Raw genomic sequence first — 27,547 nt, 5'->3', positions numbered from 1 at the left:
ATGGCTCTCTGAAGAGTAGCCTGCTGTTCGAGTAATGGCAATTATGTTCAGCTGGACATAATGCTCTCTGTGTGTGTGTGTGTGTGTGTGTGTGTGTGTGTGTGTGTCGGGGTGCGTGCATGCATACATGTGTGTGCTTTGTATCTCTATACATGTAAGTGAGTACATTTCAAAGTGCATATATCTCTTTACCTTAATCGTCTCGTAAATATTTATGCATCACACAACCTTGAAATGTCTTACTTCCTTAGATATTGACAGTTCTCTTGATCTTCTGAGATCACAGACCCTCACATATCATCTTTAAAATAAATCTAATAGTCAAGCTTTACTTGACTTTACTTTACTAAATATGACTTTTGTGAATTGAATGAATTGACACTGTATGTTACCAATGTTTGCTTGGTTCTGACCGTATGTAATGAATTAATGTTTTTTTATAAATATGCAGACTTGGTTCAGAGGAGCAGAGGTTTACAGCATGGAGGAGTGGACGGTTTGAACACAATGATTTAAGTTCCTAAATGATCAAACCTATCTTGACTTACATTGGTTGTGTTAGGCAGAGGAGGCAGGTGTACACAATACCTTTACTGAAAAAAATACTCTGTTAAAATAATAATTTCTAAATAATCTGGTAACACTTTCCATAAATTTCACATATATTGTTATATAAAAGCATGTATAATATGGTTTAGGAAATACAGTATTTGCTTAATAAAGCCTGTATAATTACTCCAACATAATTATAGCTACATACATAACAAAGTCAGACACATTATAGTGCAAGACTGCATGTCTCCAGGTTTAACAGAGCATAATGTGCATCTACAGTAGATACTGCTGATACTGCTTGCTTTGTTCAGCAAATATCCATTCTTTTTTTTTTTCATCTTGAGAGTGTCCTGACTCCTCCCCTGACCCCTCCCATGACTCCTCCCATGACTCCTCCCCTTCAGGCATGTCCACGTGTGTGGATTCGTTCGTCTATGTCTATGGATGTACTTCTGTTAGTGTTTTGTTGTGTGTGTATGGGTGTGTGTGGTATCTGTATGTTCTTTGTCTTGTTAATGTTATGTGCTGTGTGTTTAAGTGTGTGTCTCCCCCTTGTTCCTCGTCGGTTGTTGTTGGACTCGTAATGTTGTTTGGTGTTTGTTTAGCATTGTTGTTGTTGGCATGTCTATCATTTATTAGTGCCAGGATATTTCTAAATATTCTATTTTTTTAAAGAGCAGTGCCCTTCATCACTATTGTAGCATGCTAACCGTGACTGAGTGAGCGAGTTATGGTTCCATGAAGAGCTTTGTATCTAATAAAATGCTATAATAAAAAATTAATACAAGATCAAAATAACAAAAATATGCATTGTTTTCAGACCTTATATAAAGCAAAGAAAACATGTTCACATTCACTTGTAAATAACACTTCTAATATTCTAACTAAGGAAGAGGTCTTAACTGTGACTGATGGCTTGTGTACATCCAACTTCCTCTTGATCACATTCCACAGGTTTGCACTTGGCTTTGTGACATGGTCCCGTAGGAGAAAACAATCCTCAGAGTTGGGGAACATTGCCAGAAGAGATGAAAGTGTTTTTTTTTTCCATGGTTACCTTGTACGAGACTTGATTCATTTATACTTCGAAAAGACAAATCTGCCCAATTGCAGCCTTGCTGAATCACTGCCCGGATCATCACTGATGCTCCCTCAGAGAAGATAACCTCACTCCCAACCTCTGTGGTCGTAGACTTAAGGGCTGCATCTCAATTCAGGTGCTGCAGCCTATGTAGACCGCGTAGACCGCAGCCCACGGAGGCCACACACTTCGAAGGCCGGGTAGGCTGCATCTCACTGCTGTTAAATGAGACAGTCTAGTCTTCGCAAGACGTATGTTTGCGTGACCACGCTCTGCCCCGTTTCATACGTGTTACATACGTTACATAAGTGAGCTGTCTGACAAAATGGAGCCAGAAACCGCATTTTTTCTGTTTTTATTGTTTATTTTTATTGAAGAACTAGGCATTATCCGTCGTATTTTTAAAAACGTTACACTTTAGTAAATACTCAAAGCACAGGTTTACCTGTAATATCATTAATTATTGACATGTTATTTAGCATCTCATTGCAGTATAAATTTCCATATTTAAAAAATACCTACATTTAAAAACGAATTCTTCGGCCCGTACACTAGACTCCGCCATATCGCCTGTTTATTGTTCATAGAGCAATGAATCCTGGGATATGGTGGGACGTGAAGGACACTTAGACGCGTCCTTCGTTTTCGGGGTTTTGAAGGCTACATTCGTCGGCCGCATAAGAAGGAGCCCACGAATTGGGACAGCCTCGTCGCTGCGCAGTGACGTAACCGGCCTACAAATGCGCACTTCGTGGGCTGCAGCCCCTGAATTGAGATGGACTCACGGGCTGTGTTCGAAATAGTCTACTACATACTACTGGCATACTGATCGAGCCCCAAATCAGTATGCCGTATGCAGTATGTGACCAAAATGAAAATTTCCAGTACGTGAAACATACCCGGATGACCTACTACTTCCGCAAAATATTCCAGTACGCAAACAGAGCTATCTTCGTGGTGTACTGCATCCCATCATGCAACGCTACGTTCACGTGTTCCCGTAGTATGCTTTGCTTTTGTCGCATACTGGAAACTGTACTGCATACTACTACGAGGACCAGTATGCAGTATCCAGTATATACCGAGTCCAGTATGCAGTATCCAGTATGTAGTAATCTATTTCGAACACAGCCACGGTCTTTTCCAACCTTCTCCTGGCTCTTCTTTGCTTCTCAGTGATGAAGGGCTTTTTTTCTAACTTGCATGAGCTCAGGTCTGCCCCCTAGAGGCCTGTGGTGAACCATCCTGGCCCTGCACTTCCCCCAAATTGCTGTTTGCAGTTCTTTTCGCAGGTCACCTGATGTCATCCTGTGGTTACTGAGTGAAATTCGAGTGACTTGGTGGTCATCCTGCTCAACGGAGATTGTTTTTGTTCTCTGCTGGGTTATATCTTTGTTGTCTCCAGTGTGTGTGCTTTACACTGTTCTTGTGAACTGCAGGTCTTTGAATTTTTAAGAATGGAGTATGAATGATGAAGAATGAAGTAACATGATGTTCAGTGTCCCATTGTGAGTGAAGCCTGGATTAAGCCCTTTTCTCCACACTAAAAACTTATATATATATATATATATATATTTATTTATTTATTTATGCACATATATAGGGTATATGTATATACCCTATAACACATTTTGAATACATTTATAATGCATTATAACATCGTCTCACATCCAGTAGGATCAAGAACTTAATGTTTGGTGATGTGCCTGAAAAGACTATTTTTTAAAATAATAATAATAATAAAATAGTAATAATAAAATGTGATGAAGAGAAAGGTGATAAGGTGATCGGGTCATAAGTGCTGAGTTGAGCCACATTTATGGGTTTTGGGTGATCCAATAATCAATGTCAGTAAAACGGTCCATAGTCGAAGAGCCTGAACTTAATGAAATGAAACTGTCATGGTGCACCAGGCATCCTGCCCAAGGGATACACCTACCACACACACACACACACACACACACACACACACACACACACACACACACACACACACACACACACACACACACACACACACACACACACACACACACACACACACACACACACACACCACTTCACTTCCACTCACCTGATGGTTAAATCAGGAGCACTTGTGTGTTGTTATCTTCTTTTGGATAGCTACCCTCTTTAAAGCCCACAGGAAGTCTCCCCCAGGGGTGCACACTGCTAACCTGCATGTGCTACACCCAAGATGGCACCCTGAAGTTGTGTCGGTTCTCCTGTGTCTCCGCGCTTCAAGTGCTTCCTGCCAACATGTTTTGTTCTTGTGCTCTTTGTTTGCTTGATTTGTGCTACGGAGAATAAAGACTTTCATTTTGTACTCGCGTAATACTCACTTCCCTTTGTGTCACAGGAACCAGATTACAAAGACAAGAACAGACTAAACAACTAGACCAGACAAGCTATTAGTGTAGGAAGGTGACCAAACACTTAAGAACAATAATGACAGACAAACTAAAACAGGATAATGATCATGGGGGACCATGACAACGAGCCTGAAATGAGCAGACAGTAGTGATTTTTCTTATGAAATGTAATGACTGGAAGTAAAATAAAAAAAAAAGTATGCAGTAGCAAAAATACTCAAAGTACACATTTTTTTATGTACTTAATTACAGTAACAAAGTACTTATACTTAATTGCTACCTCCGGTATTAGAACAGGTTAATGTACAAACCCTGAGGTGCTCTGTGGTTTAACATTACCGACATGCTTCTAGTCTCTTGTAAGAAGAAACTAGCAGATTCACAAATTCGCAAAGTCATAAAAGTGCACAAGTCAAATATGCCGACAGTTTTAGACTGAGAAGTTATCCAAGGGAAACAGAATATCTGACTTATACTCGTGTTTCATGTCCGGGTTTTAATCCACCCAACCATCCATAGCTAATGGAGTTATTGCTGGGAAACAGCCCAGGAGGCTATTTGGATATACACGCATGATCATACTCATTTATTTTAAACTTTCAGTGAAGATTCTCTAACGAGCAGCAACAAAAGAATGATGGTTTATGAGTCGCCCTCCACAGAACGTAAGAAGCCCGTAACTTTACTTCAGAGCGGCCACTAGGAAAACTGCAGCCACTGCACAGTTTCTTCCTGGGCCTGGCGACTCACGCATACACGTTTTTCGCTCTGAGAGCCATTACAGCCCCTTGGTTGTGTTTCTAGCTTCCCCTGCTCGGTGTATTCTTCTCCTCTGCCCAGCCCATGTCCCAACATCTCCCACCAAGTGTCTTTGATGTTTTTTGCTGCTGATGTTACTACGACATAAGATTTAAAATGAGTTTCAGGCAGCCAAGCTTTTGTTTCTCTCAGGGACCCAGAGAGGTTTATTGACGTAGCCACTGGAATCCCCATTTTAATCCCCTCATTAGGTGTGGGGAGGTGGCGGGCTACTCCAAGTTCCTGATTGGTTAATTGGTTGATTGGCTGAGGGATGGAAGTCCAATGGTATCATGGCTCCGATGCAGCTCATCTTCTTGTGCTGCTGTGGTGACTCATTTGTCTGAAGTCACACCACGGTCTTCGCGTGACCGTCTCCTGAGCTCGGGGTGTCCGCCGCTGGACACACTCTCTTTCTAGCTCTGGCTCTCTCTGAGCAGTTTGACATTCCAGCTTGTAGCCATGTGCTGATTCAAAATACGCCACTTGCCTATTGAGTCTCTTGCATTCGTTCTGTCGATCAGGCCACTGATCAAAATCCATAAGGAGATCACAGTGTTCACCTGGCTTGCATAAATAGTGCTATTTATTAATTTTTGCTGTGGGTCTGACTATTTCAGATCATCCATGACAAATCTTGGCTGCAGGATATTCAGGTATGTATATAGTGTATTTGTGTCAGCCGTGTGTGTGTGTGTGTGTGTGTGTGTGTGTGTGTGTGTGTGTGTGTGTGTGTGTGTGTGTGTGTGTTTCGTTTGGCCGGGCTGTGCAGCATCTGTCCTGGTCCTGCAGTGTAACCTTGTCATGGAGGGTTACGACATACTGCAGAGTGAAGTGTCATTACGCCGACACTGTCTGCCGTCGGCTCTCTCCAGGCCTTTACCGTCTCCTACCGCTGAAACGCGTACAATACTCCGACTGTTCACTGTCTTTGCCACAAAGGTGTCCCATTTTCAGAGTTTATTATTCCACTCCAGGAAACGTACAGCCACGAGAGAGAAAGCTGCATTTGCATAATGTAACATAGGTGATCATCTTTTCTGGATGCTTTGCATTTATATCACACCTCTCTCGTGTGGCTGGGCTCGGCAGAGCTCACCCCGACACCTGTTCCTCCACGTCATACCACTCCACGTATGTTCACCCCTCTCATACAGTCAGTGCAAAGTCACTCCCCACTGACGTCTGTCGCTGGTATCGGTCTCCTGGTTCTGGTTCTTTACTCCCCCGGCTCTGATTCAGCCAGATTCACCGCTTGTCGGTCGTGAGCATGAGCTTGTGTTGGCCTGCGTGGAGCTACACCACACACACTCGTGGGGAGACGTTGCCACTGATCCCCACAGCTTTACACCACATCCGGCTCTTTAGCTCCACATCTCAGAAACATTTGATATATGCGTCATATAGCACTATGGCAAAATTCAAAAGAGTGTATTGCACAGAAATGTCCATATGCTGGGTCCATTTTGTGTATTACATGTGTCTTTTAACTATTTGAGTATATACTGTTCTGTTTATGTTTCACATTGTATATATTTCTGTGGGAATTACCATTATTTCCTATCAGCCTACACAATATAAAGACTTAAACTAATTTAGTCTGTTCAGATGCATTGTGTACCAGCTATTATAAAATATGTACAAGCCAGTATTCTAAAATAATATTACCGAAAAACTTTAAAAAAACATTTGTTCAAAAGCTGTGGTGTGATTTCACAAGCATAATTACAGACCCAATACTTACAGAACAACATTTCTGGCCTTCACCACCCCAGGTACCATCCAGACAAGCCTTCCCGCCACAACGGCTCTCAGCTAAGTTCTGGTTCACTTGAGCTTTAAATTAGTTAACGAGTTGCATAATTGGCCAAATTAAAGCTACAATCAGCAAAGCCTTTGTTATCCGAGGTCCTCTAGGTGTCCCTAAATCAGGCCTGGCTTGAAACGTTGAAAGAGGGGAAAATTTGCTCAGCAGAGCAAGTAATGACTTCAACTTAATATTACAGAGGCTAAGTAAAACAAGCAGACGGCATTTAGCTGGGAGGACATTATTCCTGTTGGACTGTGCCCTTTGCTGGGGGGAGCTAGGTAGAGAGGGGGAGGCCAGAGCCTCCATGTTTCCTCTCCTTAGCCATAGACCAGGGCTCCATGCTTCATAGGGTACCTAATGAGTGCACCTGGGTGATGTGGATTGGTGAACACTACCATCCCAGGAACCAGATTTAAATCACTCTAGTGTTGTTATTGAGTGTGCGTGGGTGTGTGAGGCTGGGGGGGGGGGGGGGGGGGGGGGGGGGGGTGGGTGTGGCTGTCTGTGTCTGGAAGGGAGGGGCTGGGTTCTGTTTGGTCCTCTGTGTGTATGTTTGAGACAAAACAACATGTGTCTGTGGTCCCAAGGCTTTTTTTTTGTATAGAAAACAGAAAATTAGAAAAAGACGGACTGTCTGGCTCTCTGCTGACAACACGCCATTGTGATCAGTGATGAAATTTGCAGGCAGATCCCTTTAAATTTTAATTGACAAGCAAATTGGAATTCGCGGAACGACAAAGAGCAGAGGGACCAGGGGACTTGAGCCCTGCGAATAAAGCCCGGCAGCCCGGAGGGACAGTGCAGAACTAGGCAACATAACATCATAAAGGTGGTATTATGACATTTTCAGTTTATGGGAGTGTGATATGTAAATAATTCATAGCTAATCAGGCTTGTATTAACTTGTTGGCATGGCAGCAACCGAATGAGCCTTTGAGATTTAACAGCCATCTCCATGGTTATGAGATGGCTTTCATTACGCGCAGACTCACACACAAACACTCACAAATTTAGATTCCTTCCCTTGTGCCCTACTCTGCTCTGTATACCCCAGGCCTGAGACGCCCCTCTTTGTTTAGCGCGGTTGTGTATTTTGCCTTATTTAGACACTATTCCTTCAGCACATAATTATTTTTGTTTGTGCGTCTCCTGTGTCCTGCAGTAATGGGACGACTGTCTCACGTGGGGGACAAACACAGGCATCATAAGTGCTTGTCTGCGTGTCCACCCAGATAGACTCTTCATGTACACAGAGAGATTATAACTTATTCATGGACAGTGTGCACTGTGCTGTCTCCAAATACCCACCCTGCAGTAAAGTGAGGGATTCTGGGTATTCTTGGTGTCGCTCTCCTAACGAATCACAGGCTCGTTTATTTCACAGCTTAATTACACAAGCTGCAATTACATGCCAGCTGTTCTCCACATCCTCACACCCCCACTCCTTCACCCCAGATGGCTGGAGAAAAAACACAAACCTTATTTCTTCATTTTCAGTCGCAGTGCAGCCACTGAATGAGGAAGAGTAAACTGTTTGTTTTGTATTAGGAGGGCAGGGGGGGTTCTACCTGAAACCAATTCTCCTTCCCGTTCCAGCTGTGAACCTCTCAAAAATGTCTGATCTCCACCAATTCCTCTGATTGCAACAATCAAAGTTCTTTATTTTTAACGTCTCTGGGATCAGTGCTAGGGTTGAGACATTCTGCTAGTGGAACATTTTTAGGACACAAACAGCATTCTTTGGAGGAACATCTATGAAGCTCTACCACAGAAGAGTTAGGTGATTGGGATCTCTGAAGCACAATCCCGAAAACCTCATCTCCTCTTTTACACCTTGGGCACACAGGCCTTCAGTATCATGAGCAATTGCACTGAACCACAGCAATTTATGACAGAAAAGTTTTCTTCTTTAGTACAGTATGAACCTAAAACCATGATGATTTATATGGTAACTTAGCAGCTGTTTTACGGTGACACGCGCTATTTCTGGAATCACCAAGATATAAAGTCCTCCCTTATATGTGCTGGTCCGTGTGCTTTTATAAAGAAGGTGGCTGTGAATTTCTGAGGTGACTTCTGTAACCAGGTTCATTAGGCCAGTAGATTTCAAAGGACAAACTTCTCAGCACTTCTAACAAGAGAAGCCTGGCCAACAATACATTGCATTGGTCCCCATGATGGTACTGTAATAGATAACATGTCTCACAAAGTAGTTTTGAAGGCTTCGACTAATTTTGCGTAAAATAAAGTTCTCAGACTCCTACAGTCTTATTGTAGCTTGCCACTGAAATGCTTACACTGGTGAGCATTAGGGGACTGGTTTGATCTGTTGCTGAAATGGCCACCCTGGCTTGACTGGTTGCAGGTTATTAAAACTTAGCTTAAAACTGCAGCTTCCACTGTTCTTTACATCTGATTGTTATGATTGCTATGTTTGAGAGAATATTGCATAGTGTACGCTGAAGTGTAATTGCATGCTGTGTCTACAATATCATGCCATATTTATTTTCTTCAGTACACCTAGAATTTAGCGCAGTTACAGATCCAGTGATTACCGTTGATTACTTAGACTGCATGAAGCACCAGATCATTTGGGGTGAGATAAAGTGCTTTGTGTGGCTCGGGTGGTTGTGTGCAGAAGCCGCACTATTCTTCATGTACCGACACAGCTGGGTGTGTGATGACATCTGCTAGCCAGAGGTGAGGCCTCGTTCGTGAGGATCCTTCTCTTCACCAGCAGGAAGGAGCCCAAGCTCTCGCAGCAATCTGGCAAAGCTCACAGTGAGCCGTCTTGGGTGCACGCCAAGCTCCTCCCCCATCTCCTCACTCCCCCCCGCCCCCGCCGCAGACACCCTGGCAGGGCTCTTCTACCCCAGCTCCTCCCCCATCTCCTCACTCCCCCCCGCCGCAGACACCCTGGCAGGGCTCTTCTACCCCAGCTGCTCCCCGACGCAAATCTGCTCCGCCGATCGGTCGGGAGCGCAGCCTCGGCCAGACACCTCACGGAGACGCTCCTGCATCTGCTTCCTGCGATAGACTGCCATGACTGCCATGCCATGGGGGGCCGGGTGGGAGGGGGGCTCTGGGTGGCGAGTCCAACCCCAGCCAGGAGCCTCATCTCCAGGCAGCGGGGCACCTCTGAGGCAGGCGTCCCATATTGTTCGCGGGGACCACGATGCCAGGAGCGGTGGCTGGCGTAGCAGCCCGTCTGGAGCAAACGGTCGAAACTTCATGGCGGGGGGCCCGGTGGGGCCTTGCTGACAGCAGGAGATAAAGCATCAGGCTTTGCACACAGGCCTGCGTAGCCTGCTGGGCCCTTTGCTTGGCTGTATTGAGTACACGTATCTCTTGGTCATGTATGGTAAAACCCCTGCCAGGTCTCTGGGGAAACACTTCCACGGCTTTAGGTATGATTTAATGAGAGACTGTGCATTCTGCTCAGGTTTAAATTTTTGTTAGCTGAGATTTGTTAGGATTCAGGGTCTTTAATTCAATCTGGGTGTTTCTGTGTTTAAACAGTTTCCTGTCTTAATCCAGTGTGCTTTGATTGAGGAGTAGCTACTTAAGTGCTTTTGTCTTTGATGTTTAAATTATTTATTTATTTATTTTATTTTCACATTTATTATGAGTCCTTTTTTTATTTATTGCATATTCTATCTAAACTGTCAAGTTTCAAATAGTCAAATTAGATTTCCAGCTGAGGAGCTGTCTGGCAAAATTATTCATTTTCTAGGAATTTACCTGTAGAGTAAATTATGGCAATGAAACTGCCAGTTGTCCTACCCTCTCAGGTCTAATAAATGTATTCTAAATGTACCGTTTTTAATATTACATTTTCAATATTACCCACTTCTTCAGCCTGGTGCCTGGAGGAAAGACAGCGCATGACAGATGATAATATTTCCAGGTTGTTAAAAATGCAGAAGGCTGAGTCTGCCTCACTGAGGTGAACTGAGGACAACACCCTTATGTGGATGTGCTCATTGTGTGTGTGTGTGTGTGTGTGTGTGTGTGTGTGTGTGTGTGTGCGTGTCACCTGGAGCTGCCATTTCCCCTAGGGCTTGCAGCCTCTGAGCGTCCGAGCTGAGAGGTCATGTGAGAGGTCATGTGAGAGGTCACGTGACTGATTCATAGAGCAAAGGGTTTTTTAAACTAGAACACAGTAATTGCTGTAGAGGATTCTCTATGTGTTTAGACAGAACTGTCCTCTGAATGGCCACAGAATACAAATTCATCTGGAATGCACTGTTCCAATAATCTGCCAAGAACAGACAGATCTCTCTCAAACACACACACACACACACACACACACACACACACACACACACACACACACACACAGATATCCAATCTTAAGCACTTCTGTCTTTCTTTATCTAGTCAGTGTAAGGTGAAACAGACATTGTTCCCTGATGAAGAAAATCCTTTTTAACAATTTTGAAGAAAGAAAGAAAGAAAAAGAAAGAAAGGAAGAATAAATGAATGAACAAATGAACACATGAACGCTTGGGAATTAAACAACCCCTCTAAAAATAGCTCCTTTCTTCTGTTATGCCAATAAGAGAGGCAGTGTAGACCCTAGCTACTTCCCTGAGGTGAGCCCCAGCACCATAGTCTGATTCATTTCTGCTTTCAGACTTACAGAAGCACTTTTGACATAGACCGCCAGTCAGCTGCACTGTTTGAAGTCAAAGCTACTGGCCTGGAGTTCATGGAGCAGATGGACCGTCCTTGTGTTCTTGTACTTTACATGTGCAGAGCAACAGTAGCTCAAACAGCCCTACTGAAACAGCCTTCTTCCTTATTTTACACCGCAAAAAGGGAATGAGACAAAAAAAAAAAGGTCTAATCCATATATTTCTTTAACCTATTGGCTGTTGTCACAATTATAGTCGCACAAGGCACACCAAACAGTTCATGCATTTCAATAGAACATTTCCAGTGCATATTTATTTTTCCAGTGGACAGTAGAGCACTGTCGTCTCTGAAAGCTAACGAGGCCTACAGCTCATTAAAGAGCTGAGACATGTACTGCCCATGGTTGACACAGGTGGGAGAAACCTCAACAGGAGAGAACATGTACAGCCTGTACCTTCATCCGAACTCACATTTCTCCCGCTTGAAACGGCCGAGGCCGAGACCCAGGAACGAGTCCCGAGTTCTTCCGCGTCTCCTGGTCTCCCCTCAGTGTGGATCTTTTTCTCAGTTACACATCGACACCGTCCGGGGCGCTAATTGGTGTAACAGCAAGTCATAAATTAGACGGCACAGGAGAGCGTGGGTCCGGGACTGAGTTGTCGGTTCTGGCCTTCGGGAGGGCATTCATAACGCGGTCACAGCCGAACGTGGACTGAGCGTCAGCTCCTAACAACACGAGTGACCGTTTTTTTACAGTCATACCCGCTTAGATGACTTTGAACATTTTCTGCGCCCCATTGTTACCATGGACTGAGGTGTGGGTGCCAGATTTGAGATTACAGTGGTGTTTTTTGTCTTTGAGGCTATTACTGAGTTAGCTAGTGATACATAAAAAGAAGTGGTCAGTGCCGTGAATGAGAATTAGACTGACGATGAGCTAAATATTGGGAAGACTTGGGCAGTACTGAAAGGCTCAAACAAGCATTAGATTTTGGATTGTTTCAAACACAAAAACCCCTTTCTTTCTTTTTCTTTCCTCCTTTCTTTCTTTCTTTCTTTCTTTCTTCTGGCATGCCAAAAGCTCACTCTGTCTTGTAAAGCATCTATGACAGATCTTTAAAGACGCTGTCAGCTTCAGTTACTCTGTGAGTGAATCAAACAGATCAGGCTGCAAGGTTCTCATCATCACATTAGGTTAGCCAGGGCTGGTGTTATCATGTTTTAAGGATAAAAGTAAATTGTGTTGTTTTTGTGTATTTTGCCCTATTACATTGACTTAGTGCCACATATGAATGAAACTGTTCAACAAAAGGACATTGCAGTATTCTTGGTTATTATGGTTATTATAACCAACCAACCAAGCATATATAGTCGGTTAAGGTTATTTCAGATCTCCTTTTTATGACTGTGACACACGTGTAACTCACATATGAGCTTTATAACCATATCCAGTGTCCATAGTGTCCACCAGAAAATTGGTTATCCTTTAAAGAATGAGTCCTCGTTTCTTTCTCGTGCTGTCTCAGACTTCTGTACCCTTCTGTGAAACTGCATTACAATAGCATCTGTTGTGAAATCTACTATAGAAATGGATTGAATAAAAAGGTGTTATACTAATATTAACTATAGATTTAATAAGGGTTTTAATAGGCTAAAATAAAGGCTGGGACACACCAACAACAGATTTACACTTCTGGTTTAATCTTTGTTTATTCTAGGGCCGTTTCTTTTTAAAATAGATGCACACAGACACGAGTCAAAGGTAGTGCATTCATTATCCTTCTCCGCACATTAAAATATAAAGGCTTGTGTAGCACAGAGGCGGCCAGCAAGATCCATTTTTAGACGCACAGAACTGTGGAAAATCATATGCTGCTAATATTTCATTCTAGTTGATGGTCTTTGTTTATATATTCAGAGAATAGTGATAACATGGTATCTAATTTGTTTCACTTTCAGACAGCCTCTGAACAGGCGGCTAGGACAACGAATCATGTTGCGTTTGAGTTGTTTCAGTTCGCCCTTTGTAACAAATCAGACTTGTAACAAATCTATCATTTACAGCAAATGCGAAACTAGTAAGACTTTACAACGAAAGTCCAGAAGCCTCCATGTGGATGTCTATGTGGATGTTATCTATTGATGGGGCTAGCCCTTTGTAATTCTGCCTGCTGCAACATGGCCTCTGACAATTGCCACAAACAAATGATTACTTCATCAGCGCCAGATATAAGTGAAGTGATTCGGAACACTCCACTCCCGAATGCTTTTCTAAATCACTCCTGAACTAGGGCGCCTAGCCAGACATTAATGAGCGAGGAAGAGTTAGTGATCGTAGTGATCGTCAGTGGGGGCAAACGACAAAAAAACAATGCGCTGTGTACACTCTTCAATTATCGTCCCTGCTTAATGAGTTTCGGCCTATTCTGTAAAGGTGTTTGGCAATATTTGATGACCGTCATGCGACAAAAATGGCAGTTTTGTGTGGAACTACTGGATTTCATAACAAGCTTTGGTTCCTACCTCTGTCATAAAAAACAAAGCTATTAGCACCAGTGCTGTACCATTTTATTTAGTACATATTTCTCTCTCTCTCTCTCTCTCTCTCTCTCTCTCTCTCTCTCTCTTTCTTTCTGAGACAGACAGGCAGAGATAAAAGCTGACATTATCGTGCCAAAGTTATTTGCAAGGTATTTTTGGCAAAGATTATTTTAGACTTGAAAAGTGCAAACTCTTGCATACTGTGCTAATTGAGTAGACCAGTACGTTAGGTTCAGTGGACTTGCATTGTGACACAGGATACAGCTATCACATCCACATCATTACTCTGAACATATTTGTTCTGAACTCTGCTTTAACTGAAAAACTGTGTCATTGCCTTTTACAGTTTTTTACGACTGCTAACATGCGTTTCCCAATACATTTTCAAAACTCTAAACACAGCAACATTGTGTGTATTGGATAACCTTGTGTGTATAGAAAATGTAAGCATTATAGAAACCGTTGTAATAGAACCATTGGCTAAATTCATCACCGAATATCCAAATCCTAAATACAATAACATTACTGTAAACTGTAAGTACTATTATACAAGTAAAGAAAGATTGTTTTTTAAAAATAAAAGCACACATTAGAAAAGCATGGAGTAAGCACAGAGATGGCTGTTCAACAGGTCCATTTATAAGGCTCACACTGAACCAGAACATGTTCAGATCCACATGTGTTTCTATTCTGAGAATGTCTATAATGTCAATAAGATCTATCGCCTCCACACCCTCTCCCCCCCTCTGTCTCTCTCTCTCTCTCTCTCTAACTATCCCTCTCTTTCTCCCAACTTTGTTTCTATTCACATTTGAATTCTCTAACTGCTAACAGCTGATCATCCACTAGCCTCCCACAATCCTCTTGTTTTGCTGGGTTTATTTCAATGTTTATGCATCTGTGTGTATGGAAATCTGATATGCAGGCCTGTTTATGCAGTAATATGCAGGCATGTTCATGTAGCCTTTTATGTGTACATCTAATTTGTTTCTTTAGAGCAGTATATGGTTTTTTCCTTCTCTCTCTCTCTCTCTCTCTCTCTCTCTCTCTCTCTCTCACACTCTCTTATTCCTTCTCCCTCTCTTGTCATTCCACTCTGAGTATAGGCACAAGGCTTTGTGGTGATGTCGACATTGACACCTATTGATAAAAGCACTCCGACTTGCCCAGGCATCTCTCTGTTCCACATCCGTGTGTGTGTGTGTGTGTGTGTGTGTTCTTGAGTATGCATGAGTGCAGGCATGAGAGTTTGCATGAGCATGTGTATGAGTGAATTCCTGAGTATAGAGTGCACTCTATAAAAGCAGGTGTGTGTGTGTGTGTGTGTGTGGGACAGAGGTCCATCCAGCAGACTTTCAGCCCAGTGTCCTCTTCACCATTTTAATGACAGATCCACATTAGGGAAAATTGAGGCCTGCGTAAGAGATGTTAAACGCTGGAAGTCACAAAACTTCCTGCACCTTAATGGTGACAAAACGGATATTCTCCTTCTGTGCTCAAAGGCTGAAAGACAAAAAGTACCACCAGATCTAATGCTAAATCTCACAGACTACCCCATTACACCTGGCTCAGCAGCCCAAAATCTCAGCGCCATACTCAACTCTGACCTATCATTTGATAAATACATAGATAATATGTACATATATACATCTCTGCAACACTGCCAAGCTAAGAAATGCATAATTCTAGCTCTTGGTGCAGAAATATTGGTACACGCCTTTATTAGCTCCAGATTAGACTACTGTAACTCACTACTGTCAGGATGCTCAAATAGGAATTTAAATAAACTTCAAATAGTTCAAAATGCCACAGCCAGAGTTCTGACTAGAACTAGAAAATTAGATTACATCAGGCCAGTCCTATCAGCCCTGCATTGGCTCCCAGTTAAAATTCCATATTGATTTAAAAATTCTTCTACTAACTTATAAAGCACTGCACAGGTTTGCTCCTGATTACCTCCAGGAACTTACCTCCTATTATGAACCCCCACATCCACTAAGATCACAGGGTGCTGGCCTCTTTTTACTTCCAACAATTAATAAGGTAACAGCAGGGGGAAGAGCCTTTTCTTATAACGCCCCAAATCTATGGAATAACCTTCCAAATTGTGTCCGGGACTCAGACACAGTCTCAATCTTTAAATCTAGGTTGAAAATGTACTTATTTAGTTTAGCATTTGGTAATTAATGTTCCTCCCTAGATAAAGGTACAGATCCAGGGGTTCATGGGCTCAACGGTTTTATGGTAAACTGGGGCGCTGGTGCTGTCATCCTGTCACTGCTCGTGGTCACTCAAGTTTGTTGATGGTGTAGTGGATGGATGCCAATGTCTCAGGATGCTCCCAAGTCTGTGTTACCTTCTGGTTCTGCCCTGTGAGCTGCGCTGTAATAATTTAATGTTGGAGTTGCTGCCACACTCCAGAAATGTTCAAATTTCCTGCATATGATCCCATAATTCTCCGTCTTTTCTTTTTCCCACTGCCCTGACTAACCAGCTATGATGAAGTTTAAACCCACTGCCCTGGACCCTCTCACCACCCCAAATTCTCTCCTGCTATAGCCCTGGACTACTATTCTCTCAGCGGCCCTGGACTATTCTGCAGAAGCGCCCCCTAGTGGGCCCGCCGGCGGACCCAGCTCCTTTATGGTCTTATAAAACATATTAAACATTAATGAATCTCCGAACAAAAGCCGTGCAGCCGATCGCGAGATATCCGGCTTTGAAGTTGGCGACAAAAGTGCACCCCGCGGGGGGGGGGGGGGGGGGGGTCCTCCCGACATATCCGTTTAAAAAACATATTTATGATGTGAGATGTCTTAATGTTTTGTCACCTAAAAATCGTTTACTAATAAGGCTTTAATTTAAGACTTTAACATCGTAGATCCGTTGTGGTTAAGTACCTTAAAAAGCTTGCTCACCTCACTGCAAAATGTTGCGTAATCCACTTCCTGGATGAGACGCTCCGACAAATCTGCCCCCTACGCGTCACCGAAGCGTTTTGAAAGCTGATTTGTCCTCTTATTACAAAGCTGCAGCGGTTCTGCTTTGATTTGAGTGTTTTTTATTGGTCTGAAGGGGGTAGTGACTTTGAGTGACAGGTTTTACAACCTCTCACCGGCGAGGTGCGAAGGGGGGGTGGGGTGATCCAATCGGCTCTACAGACATTCTGGCGCCTTACAAGTGATTGGAAGCTCTTCTAACCAATAGTTTACTTCCTTCTGAAGCTAACCAGCCCTCATTTGCCACGATTGCTCAATTATATTTTTTTATTGAGCCCTCGGAAAGTCGCGCTTCATTTCCAATGTGGGTCCGCTAGCATAGCAACATAAGCTAACCTTTGCTAACCTAAGCCAAGCTCCCCAGAACGCACTATTCGGCGAAACTGAAGCAGTCGTGGATTATTTTGTTCGTTTTTATTCTGATTGTGGATACTTTTGAACATAAACCGATAACTTTTTATGGAATATATGAGCAATTTTCGGCATTTTCGCCAACCCGGAAGTGAGACCGTACACCCGCTACGACGCGACTCGGTGTACTCGTGAGTAAAAATTGATAATTTTTCATAAGCGATATTGTACAAAATATATATTCTAATACTGTCTATAATCTAATGTTTAGTATTGGAGCTTTTGAGTGCTGGAGTACTCTGTATCGTGTCGGATGCTACCGGAGTTGGCTACGGTAGCTTGCATAGCCTGTCGGACTATATTGGACATAAATGTCATATCATATAACGTTCATAATTGTACATGGAATTTATTCATTGGAATTTTCTGGTCTTTCTGTAATATGTGCAACGTTGTTGTTTGAAATAGCTCATCGGTTTCGTGTATGGAATTTGTTAGCATGTTAGCTTGGTTGGCTAAGGGTGTGTACTGGGTGTGGCATACATTGGAATGTTGAACTTGACATTCCTTGGAACAAAGTGGAATAACTTTGCAATGCTTGCATGGATTTGCTCCATTTTTTCTGTGTTATTAGAAAAGACCATATCGAAATATATTTCAAATTTATAGACAGATTGGGATAACTATGTGAATATATATACTAGTCAATTTCAAGTTCAAGTTTTTTCTGCCATGTTCTTCTGTCATATAAGCTCTCAAATAAAACCACAATTATGGAAATATAAGCCTAGAGATGAATGAATATGTTGGTCTAACTGTCTTCAGTTTGAGCCCTGAATGATCATTTTCCTATATGTACAACTTGAGATAACTAGTGTTGAAGTGTACTAGTACCATTCGCTCAGAAATGCAGCCATTGGGCTATCAAGCGTTAAAGGGGGCCTTGCGCAGTATAGGGTTACCAACCATCAAGACGTTTAGGACTGAATAGGAATTAAATAGAGAACTCATGTATATAAATACACACAAAGATGAGATTTATTTATCCTTCCCATCTTTTCTGTGTTTTTCTATCTCTCTAATTGTTATGGTGACCGCCGTCGGCCAGAGGAGGATGGGTTCCCCCCCTGAGTCTTGGTTCCTCTCAAGGTTTCTTCCTCATGCAAAAAAACTAGGGAGTTTTTCTTTGCCACTGTTGCCCTTGGCTTGTTTACTGGGGGTTTGGACTCGGACTTTTGTAAAGTTGCTTTGTGACAACAACTGTTGTAAAAAGTGCTATATGAATATACATATATTTTGATTGATTGATTGATCTTTTCCTGTCCAGGTCCTTCTTTATAGAGTTTTGAATCACTATTCCGTAGAGTTTTTAATCACTATTAATAATAGAATGAATCACTATTTGGTGATACCTGCTAAATGGAAAAAGTTTGTCAAGTTAAAACTTTCATCACAACTGCTAACAGCCATGTTAAAAAAAAATCTCTCAAGCAACCACTCATTATGTCTATCTCATCATATCTTATTTTAAACCCACCTTTGTATTGCGCTAATACCTTCATTACACAAGTACATTCATCTGTGCCAGTGCCAGAAGATAAATATACCTTATGCATTTTCTTTTCTTTTATTTTCACCTTCGGTGGAATCTACATAGGAAGTTCTGGCTGAGCTGTGAAGTGATTTACCATGTGCACTGTACAAAGTTTAACAAAGTTTACCTCATCCACATCACCCATAGAGAGAGCAGCACAATCCTTTCATCCACCGCTACACACCCACTGAATATGTGGCTTATAATAAACACATCCATATTCACAAAGACCCATTAAAAAATTGCACACATTCACACCCAACAAAATTTTTTTTTTCTGATCCAAAGTGTCCTATAAGTAGCATCTATTTTAACCTATATAGGGGGATCATGATGGGAGAGATTTTGTGTTCTTCCATTATGTCTACCCCTCCAGAGAAACACCGACGGTAAGTCGACTGCGTTCTAGAAGAATCCGTGTGTGCGTGTCTCGGAATGCTAAATGATGCAGTGACGTACGAGTCCCTGGCAACGGGAGTGGATTTAGGGACCTGGACATATATTTAAACGCGTAGATACGATGTAATGCGAGATGTTCGTCATAAAAATCGGCTCCCGCTCCATATTCTCATGCACCGTCTCCCTAGCGGTTTGTTATCTTGACGCTCGGTGCGTTCACAAATTGCTTCTCGTGATTGAGGTGATGAGCCCTTTTACGGAAGAATATTTAATTTTTTCCCCTCCCATAGTCACTAAACTTCTCTTGATGGATTCTGCTCTATTGTTATTCGAGCTGAAATAATTCTATTATGGAGACAATAGGCCAGCAGGAAATCATTCTTGGGCAGGTGCAGTAACTCTCAGCGTGTAAAATGGGGCCCTGAAGAAACGTGAAAGGTGGATGTGTGACCTTCCTTCGCATTCGTTTGCTGTAAGACTGATAAGTAGAGCCCCGCTGAGTGGGAACGCGTGGTGTCACTGAGTCTTACTGCCACTGCTATGCTAAATTACATTAAAATGGTACCTTGTGCTCCTGGGTATCCCCGCCATTTCCTTCGCTTGCGTGGAGAACAGGCATTCTGGATGATCAGGGATTTGGCTTCAAGCACTTGCTCAAGCTTTGCGTGAACTTCACAACATCTGTGTGCGAATGCTAAGGGAGGCGGTAATCACCATAAAAGCAGTTGTAGACAGAAAAAAGAAGCACATCACTAATTATGGTGCAACGTCCTTATGATTATGATAGCTGCATGGGCTTTGTGTTGGGGTTCACTTACGTTTACATTTAGCAGATTTCTTGTCATTTAAAAGTGATTTTATTTGTTTCATGTCATTGCATCTCCACCACTGCTACAGATAAACCACCCCTTCATTAAGACAACTCCTGTAAACAAACTACCCCTGCAGACAGACCGCCCCTGCAGACAGACCGCCCCTGCAGACAGACCGCCCCTGCAGACAGACCGCCCCTGCAGACAGACCGCCCCTGCAGACAGATCGCCCCTGCAGACAGACCGCCCCTGCAGACAGACCGCCCCTGCAGACAGACTACTTATGGATCCACCCTTGCAGACAGACCATCCGTACGATCAGACCATCCGTACGATCACACCATCCGTACGGTCACACCATCCGTACGGTCACACCATCCCTATAGATGATAATGTGCAAAAGCATAACTCTGAACTGTCCTGAAGTTCCCAGTTAGTGTGCGGAGATTAACATGATTGTTTAACAAGCAAAGCCCAGAAATATTAAAATACAGCTCACATTCACCCCACATGGGTCCTCAACTCTGGATACCGGAAATAACTTTGAAAGCAAATGTGTATGAACATACCGCAGCAATCAGCAGAACAGAAGCAGTAGTGCTTGTAGTTGTAATTGTACTGTTCATGTGCAACGCAGCCAAACCTTTACAAATGTATTAGGATACACTATTGGAAACATAAGAGCTTGTTCAATAAGAATCTGTTCAAAACAATTCTGGAGATAAAACAGTGGCTAACATTATCGTCCCATTCACGAGCGGAAAGACCCACTCTTAGACTGGCTGCCTACTTATTCCACATTAATACCCACATTAATACCCACATTAATACCCACCTCAGAGGCAACAGAACATCCATATATCATTATGCAGGCACATTATCACCATGGCAACATTTACATGACTGCATGCAATGACTTTTTTTCAACACCAACATGTAAAAACAGAACATTAGTTAAATAAATAAATAAGAAAAACATGCACCCCATTCAGTCCCCCAGGGTGGTGTGGTTTCTGGTACAGAGTACGCTGTGCGCAATTGGCTGCCGCTTCTCGTCAGTGTGATTGGTCGTGTAAGACTTGTACCTGTGTTAACATTGTAAAAGGGACCTTGGGTATCTTGAAAGGCGCTATATAAATTCAACATTCATTCATTCATTCATGCCCTCTCTCAGACAGTGCATAACACTAAGATTGCTATCATATAGTTATTAAGTTAACATGGTTTAGCCAGGGTTGCCAACTTTTCAAGATCACTTGGAGTGAGATTTGATCTTTGGGGGGGAGGGGGGGTGTAAATTGTTGACGGGGGGGACACACAAATTAAGTATTATATCGCGATCGATCGTTCGCCAGTGGTTGGTGAACTAGTAACTCGTTGAATCACAGATATCAGATCAGAGATGAATAAACTAGATTTTTTTCAGCATGAGATATCGGATGTGTGGCGTGAGAGCGTGTGAAGACGGTCAAATGCATGTGTCAAATGCACGCTCATTGCGTGAGTTGGCAACCCTGGTTTAGCTAGCTAGCATTCTTAGCAGTCCACAACTTGCTAGATAACAACAAACAAGTGATGGAAGAAGATGCAGCTTTAGAGGTTAGCTAGCTTGCCAGGTACTTTTCAAAGAAAGTAAAACCCACAGAAAACAAAAGGCTACAATTACTAAAATTACTAAAACTGCAATTAGGTTAACATGAGGTGGACATAAAATATACTAGGAAAGCACCATTTTCTAAAGATAATCTCCACATATTTGTTGTTTTAAATAGCACTAGTTATGGTCTGAACCAATTAGGTTTATTCTGCCTCCAATGCCAGGTTGTCTTTAGTTTTAAGTTTTAAGTTTTTTTCATTTGTTTTTGCAAATGAGCTTTGCAGATAGACCATCCCTACAGACATACCACTTCTACAGACCACAGTGTACAGACAGACCACCCCATATAGACCACTCCTACAAAGACCACAACCTACAGACAGACAACCCCTACACTTACCCCCCCATAGACAGACCATTCCTAGACAGACCACCCCTACAGGCAGACCACCCCCACAGACAGACCACTCCTACAAGTAGACCACCCCTGCAGACCTGCAGACCCTCCTGCTGGTGGTATGCAAATCACCTCTTTATTATAAACACTCTCCTCATCTGAAACTGCAGAAATTGCACATAATGGAATCCAATTAACAACTGCAGTCAGCAATTAAGCATCATTATAAAGGTCTTATTGTCTGTGGAGAAAAGAAAGATACAATAGACCCCACATGCACCTTGTGTTTCTGTATGGATTGGGTTTTTTTTTTTTTGGCAGTGTGTGTTCGGATCAGAACAGGACAATAAACTAGCTCTGTCCACCCCAAATACCTGCATTAGCTGTGATTGCTTAGTAGAAGTAAAGGCACAGCTCTCTGTAATTGTCCGATAATATTCCCCTATTGTAGTAGTTTTGCTAATTTCACAAATCCAGTTGGAGTTTTCTGTTGATATTAAAGGGTAAATAGAGAAAATTAATCCCTACTCTCTGCAAATGCTTCATCACAGTCTGTCATGAGTCTGGAAAGTGCCTATATATTGCACTAAGTTGTGGATTTGAAGGATCTCCGGGTTTCTTTTCATGTTAGAGTGCATTAGCTGATGAGAGCCCCAGAGTGCAGCTACCTGACTCCTTTACTCTCGGAGACAGCAAGCTGCCTGCTGTGAGTTAAAAGCCTTCTCTTTCTCTTTCTCTTTCGTCTGCCATAATCCTGTGTCCCTCTGTTACCTTCTCTCTCTCTCTCTCTGTCACTCTCTCTCTGTCACTCTCTCTCTCTCTCTCTCTCTCTCTCTCTCTCTCTGTCACTCTCTCTCTCTCTCTCTCTCCTCCCTGCTGGATACACTGACTACAGGCGACTTCTTTGCCATCAGCTTGGCCTATCAATGGTCTTCTTGTCACTCTGACGGCACCTGACCTCCGTCTCTCAACGTCGCCATGTTCTCTGTGTGGGTGAATAAATAAACACAAGGAAGGAAAGCGGTGTCGGAACAGAGGAAACGTTTCTCCCTTCTTCTTTTCTCCTCTCCCTTCACGGCATTTGGCCCTTGTGTGAGTTCCAGGAGCCTTCCTTTAAGCACACACCTCACCCATCGTCTCCGCTCCGTCTCGTCTGATGGCATCTTGCGTAGGTACGAGACTACGCAGCAGCACCACGCTGGAGATGGCTGGAGATACAGAGCGTCTACAAGCTCTTCTCTTACCGTAGTTCTGCAACAAGGTGACGGGGAGCCTCCCAGGATAAATGTGAAGTGAGTCTGTGTGAGAACAGGGGGTTGGGACTTGTTGAGTTCAACTGCTGAATTATTGATCCAAAATCAAGAATGCAAATGCAAAATTTGAGTAAAACCATGTAAAATATGTAATCTAGCACAAAAAATCCAGCGACGAAAAAAAAAGAAATAAAATCTTTTAGTTAGGAAAAGTGGATGGATGAAGAAAGTACTGAACATGCTAGTTTCATCCAATTGTAATAAATAGTGATGAAACTAGACAATGTCCTAATAAAATAAATGTACCCAATTTAGTCATCTTTTTTCATTGCTAGGAACAGTAGGCACTTGCACGGTACGTGAGTGCAAGCACAAATAACAGAACACGCTGACACTGTGGGGCAGCACAGCAGCTCTGCCAGCATACAAGCTCAGTCTCCTCCACGCCCGGCTTGGACGTCCTCTCTTTGAAGCACTCGGTTTAAGCCAAGCAGGAAATCCAGGCCTGTCAGCGATTAATTGAACCTGTTTTGGTTTATGTGTTGGCACTGGGGGGGTCAGGTCATGTCTCAAGAACTCCTGCTTCTGCCTCCGACGTTTTCCTCTCTGAAACGGGCACGGGGGTGCCACCGTTAGCTTCTCATTGATATTCTGCAGGCACCTCTGTAGCTCGGCCACACGGAGATGACGGATCTATCCAAAAGTCAGGGCGCAAGATTAATCACGGTGTTGTCCTTGATTTCTGGACTCCGTACAGTTTAATTAGGCTGAATTGAGAGAAGTGGAGGATGAATAAAGATGATGGCAGTAATCTGATGCCATTATGAAGGGACACTGTGCCTCTGGTGAAGCCATGACACCATCATCCTCTTTAGCCTAGCGATTAGCACTCGATAACGACTTTGAGTAGGGTACTGTGGGGTAAGGGACCATAACGACCTTGAGTAGGGTACTGTGGGGTAAGGGACCATAACGATGACTTAATGTGCTTTTTGGTCAAGTTTAAGTGACAAGCCAAAGGATTCAACTTTTGGTCCTGTCTCGACACACTTCTGATAAGTGTGTGTGAGCAGCCTGGAGGGCTGCTTGCATTTGGAGGTGATTTTTCAGCGTTAGCTGTGACTTTGGCATACTTGCTGTGCTAAAACACGTAACATTTGGTGTGTTGGGCAATAAAATGAAGTGTGTGGAGACGGACGGGGGAGGGGTAGAGTGAGGGCAAATGTAATAAGTGAGATTATGGAGGTCTGTTGGTGCCCCTGTAGGGACATGTCTTCTATGCACAACAGGAAGTGTGTGTGTGTGTGTGTGTGTGTGTGTGTGTGTGTGTACTTCAGTCTGACAAACATACACGCCATGCTGAGGTCTGGTGCGTGGGATTGCTTCTCAATGAGCAAAAAAACACCCTCACCCTCTCTCTCTCTATCTCTCTCTCTCACTCAATTTCTCTCTCATGCTTGCTCTGTTTCTGTTTTCCTCTCTTTCTGCTTCCGTCTTTTGCTCACTTTTTTGTTTCTCACTCTTTTTACTTCTCATTCTCTCTCTCTCTCTCTCTCTCTCTCTCTCTCTCTCTCTCTAGAGACTCTCAGTATGTTACTCATCAGTATGTCTTTTGCCCATCTTATTCACTGTTACCACAGTCATTTAGATATTTTCTTTAGGTATTCCCTTTAGTAAGCTCAAAATGCAGTAAGATTATGCAGTGACAGGCGTACTATGCCAGTGATGGGGATGTGATGGGGTCTGGATGTGGATTGAAACATTTTCGTTTTCAGTTGTTTTCTCACACCATTGGGTACACCCGGGAACACCTCTTGATTAACAAACAGATCGGCCACATAAACGGCAGCATTCCAAAACGTTGAAGTGTGCAGTTAATTCGGGAGGAAGCAGGCTGTGGTTCACTCCACTCGTCTCCGCTGTAACCTCTACTTTTACCATTCTACAGATGAAGATATGGAAGAATGTTTTGGTGATATGTTTGCGTGTTGTTTGGCGTGTTGGCATAAGCTGAACCCCCTCAGTGAACTCCTCTCCTGCCGGAGAGCACTGTCGGGCCAGTGGAACCTCTCCAGCTCCAGCTCTGGAGAGGTTGTGGAGGAACACCTCCACCCGAGTGTTTGCTCTCATACATGCTCTCCTTTACTCCGTCTGTAGATTTGTTTTATATGCTTTTAAGTGCAGACGGTGCAGTATTTTCCTTTGCAGTTACACAGACAGACGCTCCTGCACGGGGAGGTTGCAGTTATTTTTCCGAATAGATCTCACGGAGTTCTACTCTTTCAGAGCATGACCGCGGTGTTCCTGGCTCTTGTTGTTTTGTTTGGAATAGGTTGGCTAAGTCCGGATCTCCCACTCACGTTCCCTGGTCTTCCCAACAGTGCCGTGATATTCAGGTCAAAAATGGTGCTCCTCCATAATCAGGAGGAATTCTACATGCGAGTGTGTTTTCAGAGGGCCAGGTGGTTGAATCTGTGTAACCGACTGCATGTCCAGGTACACCCTGTGGTCCACACGCCGGTGCGCCAGTGGGGACACTGTGCTTTCGGACTCCTCTTAAACAGAGATTCGGGCGAGTCCAGAATGTCATAGTAACGGGCCCGGAGGACAGGTGAGCCACTTAACCTGTCATCTCAAATCGTGTGCACACAGGAAGACAGGTAGCAGCTTTCTGAAGAACAGGAGGAGAGGCAGGGCAGAGAACTCGCAGGCAATGCTAGTCTGGACCACACTGCAAGAGAGGAACAGCAGGCTAGTTGAAGGCTGTCTGTCTGTGTGTGTGTGTGTGTGTGTGTGTGTGTGTGTGTGTGTGTGTGTGTGTGTGTGTGTGTGTGTGCTACACACTGTACATGACACTAGGCTTATTATGTGTACTTTGCACATTGAGCAGATTTGAACCTTTATTTTATTTTAATTAACAGCAATAGACATGGTATTGCACAGTTGATAATATGGTGCAATAAATCTCACCGATTTTTACACAGCCTTGAAGAACTGGCTCTCAACTAGAGAACACATACTTGACCGCTTACGAAGCTCTGGATATTTACCTGATTGATTGAATCAGTAGGGCAAATGCGCACACACACACACACACACACACACACACACACATGGCTTTGCCAGCTTTGGTTGTGCACAAAGGTATATTTGAATACATAGATATTCAAATCACAATATTGCACCCAAACTGCTAAGTCCACTGTTTTTACAGAGACCAATGCTTATATAGAGATATAGAGGTATAGAGGTATAGAGGTATAGAGGTATAGAGATATAGAGATATAGAGATCTCCCTCTTCACTCCTTCACCTCTGATCCTGCTGTTTGCTCTCCTGCTGTATAGAACTAGAGTTGACATATCTGTGTATTGATCATGTCTGAAGTGCTGAGTGATTTGTAGTGGTGGCTATGTCTGAGTATTGACTGGGGTCACTTTCCCAAGGCCTGAAGACATGACCCCTCCCCCCCGTTTCCTCTCCGTCTCTTATCTGCATGGCCAAGGCAGGCTCTGATAAGCAGCTATCTGCTGCCCGATCACACCACTAAACAGCACCCACCACACCAACATCCACCACTAGAACACTAAATCAATCTCCTCCACTTCTTTTAATAGACATGCTTTATCATAGGGGCAGTTGAACCGCCGTCACTGGATTGTGTGGCTAACTATGAACCATGAATTATGACTAAATAAGACACTGCAAATATGCACAAACCTGGATCTCTTTCCTAGCGCTGTTTGGTATCGATGGAGTACACGACGCTGCGGTACAGAGTATGTTTGCTTGGGCTGCGTTTGGTAATTCTGCAAACGTATATATTTCCACTTTATCTTATCGTTTCCTACTGGGTTCGTTTTTACCTTTCTGCCACTATCTGTGGAGGAAAGTGCCAGTAGTGTGCAGGTCACTGCATGCTGAATGGGTGTTTCACCGGCTAGATATGAGTCTGAAACATCAACTCCCGTTCCAAGTCGGTGTTAACTCATTATCGGGCATGTCGACTTTAAAAGTTTCTCCAGATATTTTATTTTCTAAATTTAGCTCCTGTGACTCTTCCTCTTTTTTAATGGCTCATTAATCTAAAACCTGCTGTACCCTCGTTAAAATGCCACCTAATGATGACAGGACTAGACACACTCTTCAGTATTTTCAACTATCACTGCTGTTGATATTAAGCGTTTTTTTTTCTACTTTTTTGTCACGCTGGGTCTTTATTTCCTACTATGGTGTCTTTGATGTGCTGAGGTTCCCGGGTTTGCTGTAATCTCGGCCCCACCCCAATTTAGTCAATCAGTCGGTTCCTTATTGCTCTTGGTGGGCGTGTTCCAGTCGGCGTGTACGCAGC

The sequence above is a fragment of the Brachyhypopomus gauderio genome, unplaced genomic scaffold, assembly GCF_052324685.1.
Source record: "Brachyhypopomus gauderio isolate BG-103 unplaced genomic scaffold, BGAUD_0.2 sc84, whole genome shotgun sequence".
Taxonomy (NCBI): Eukaryota; Metazoa; Chordata; class Actinopteri; order Gymnotiformes; family Hypopomidae; genus Brachyhypopomus; species Brachyhypopomus gauderio.
Note: the sequence above shows the minus strand (reverse complement) of the source record.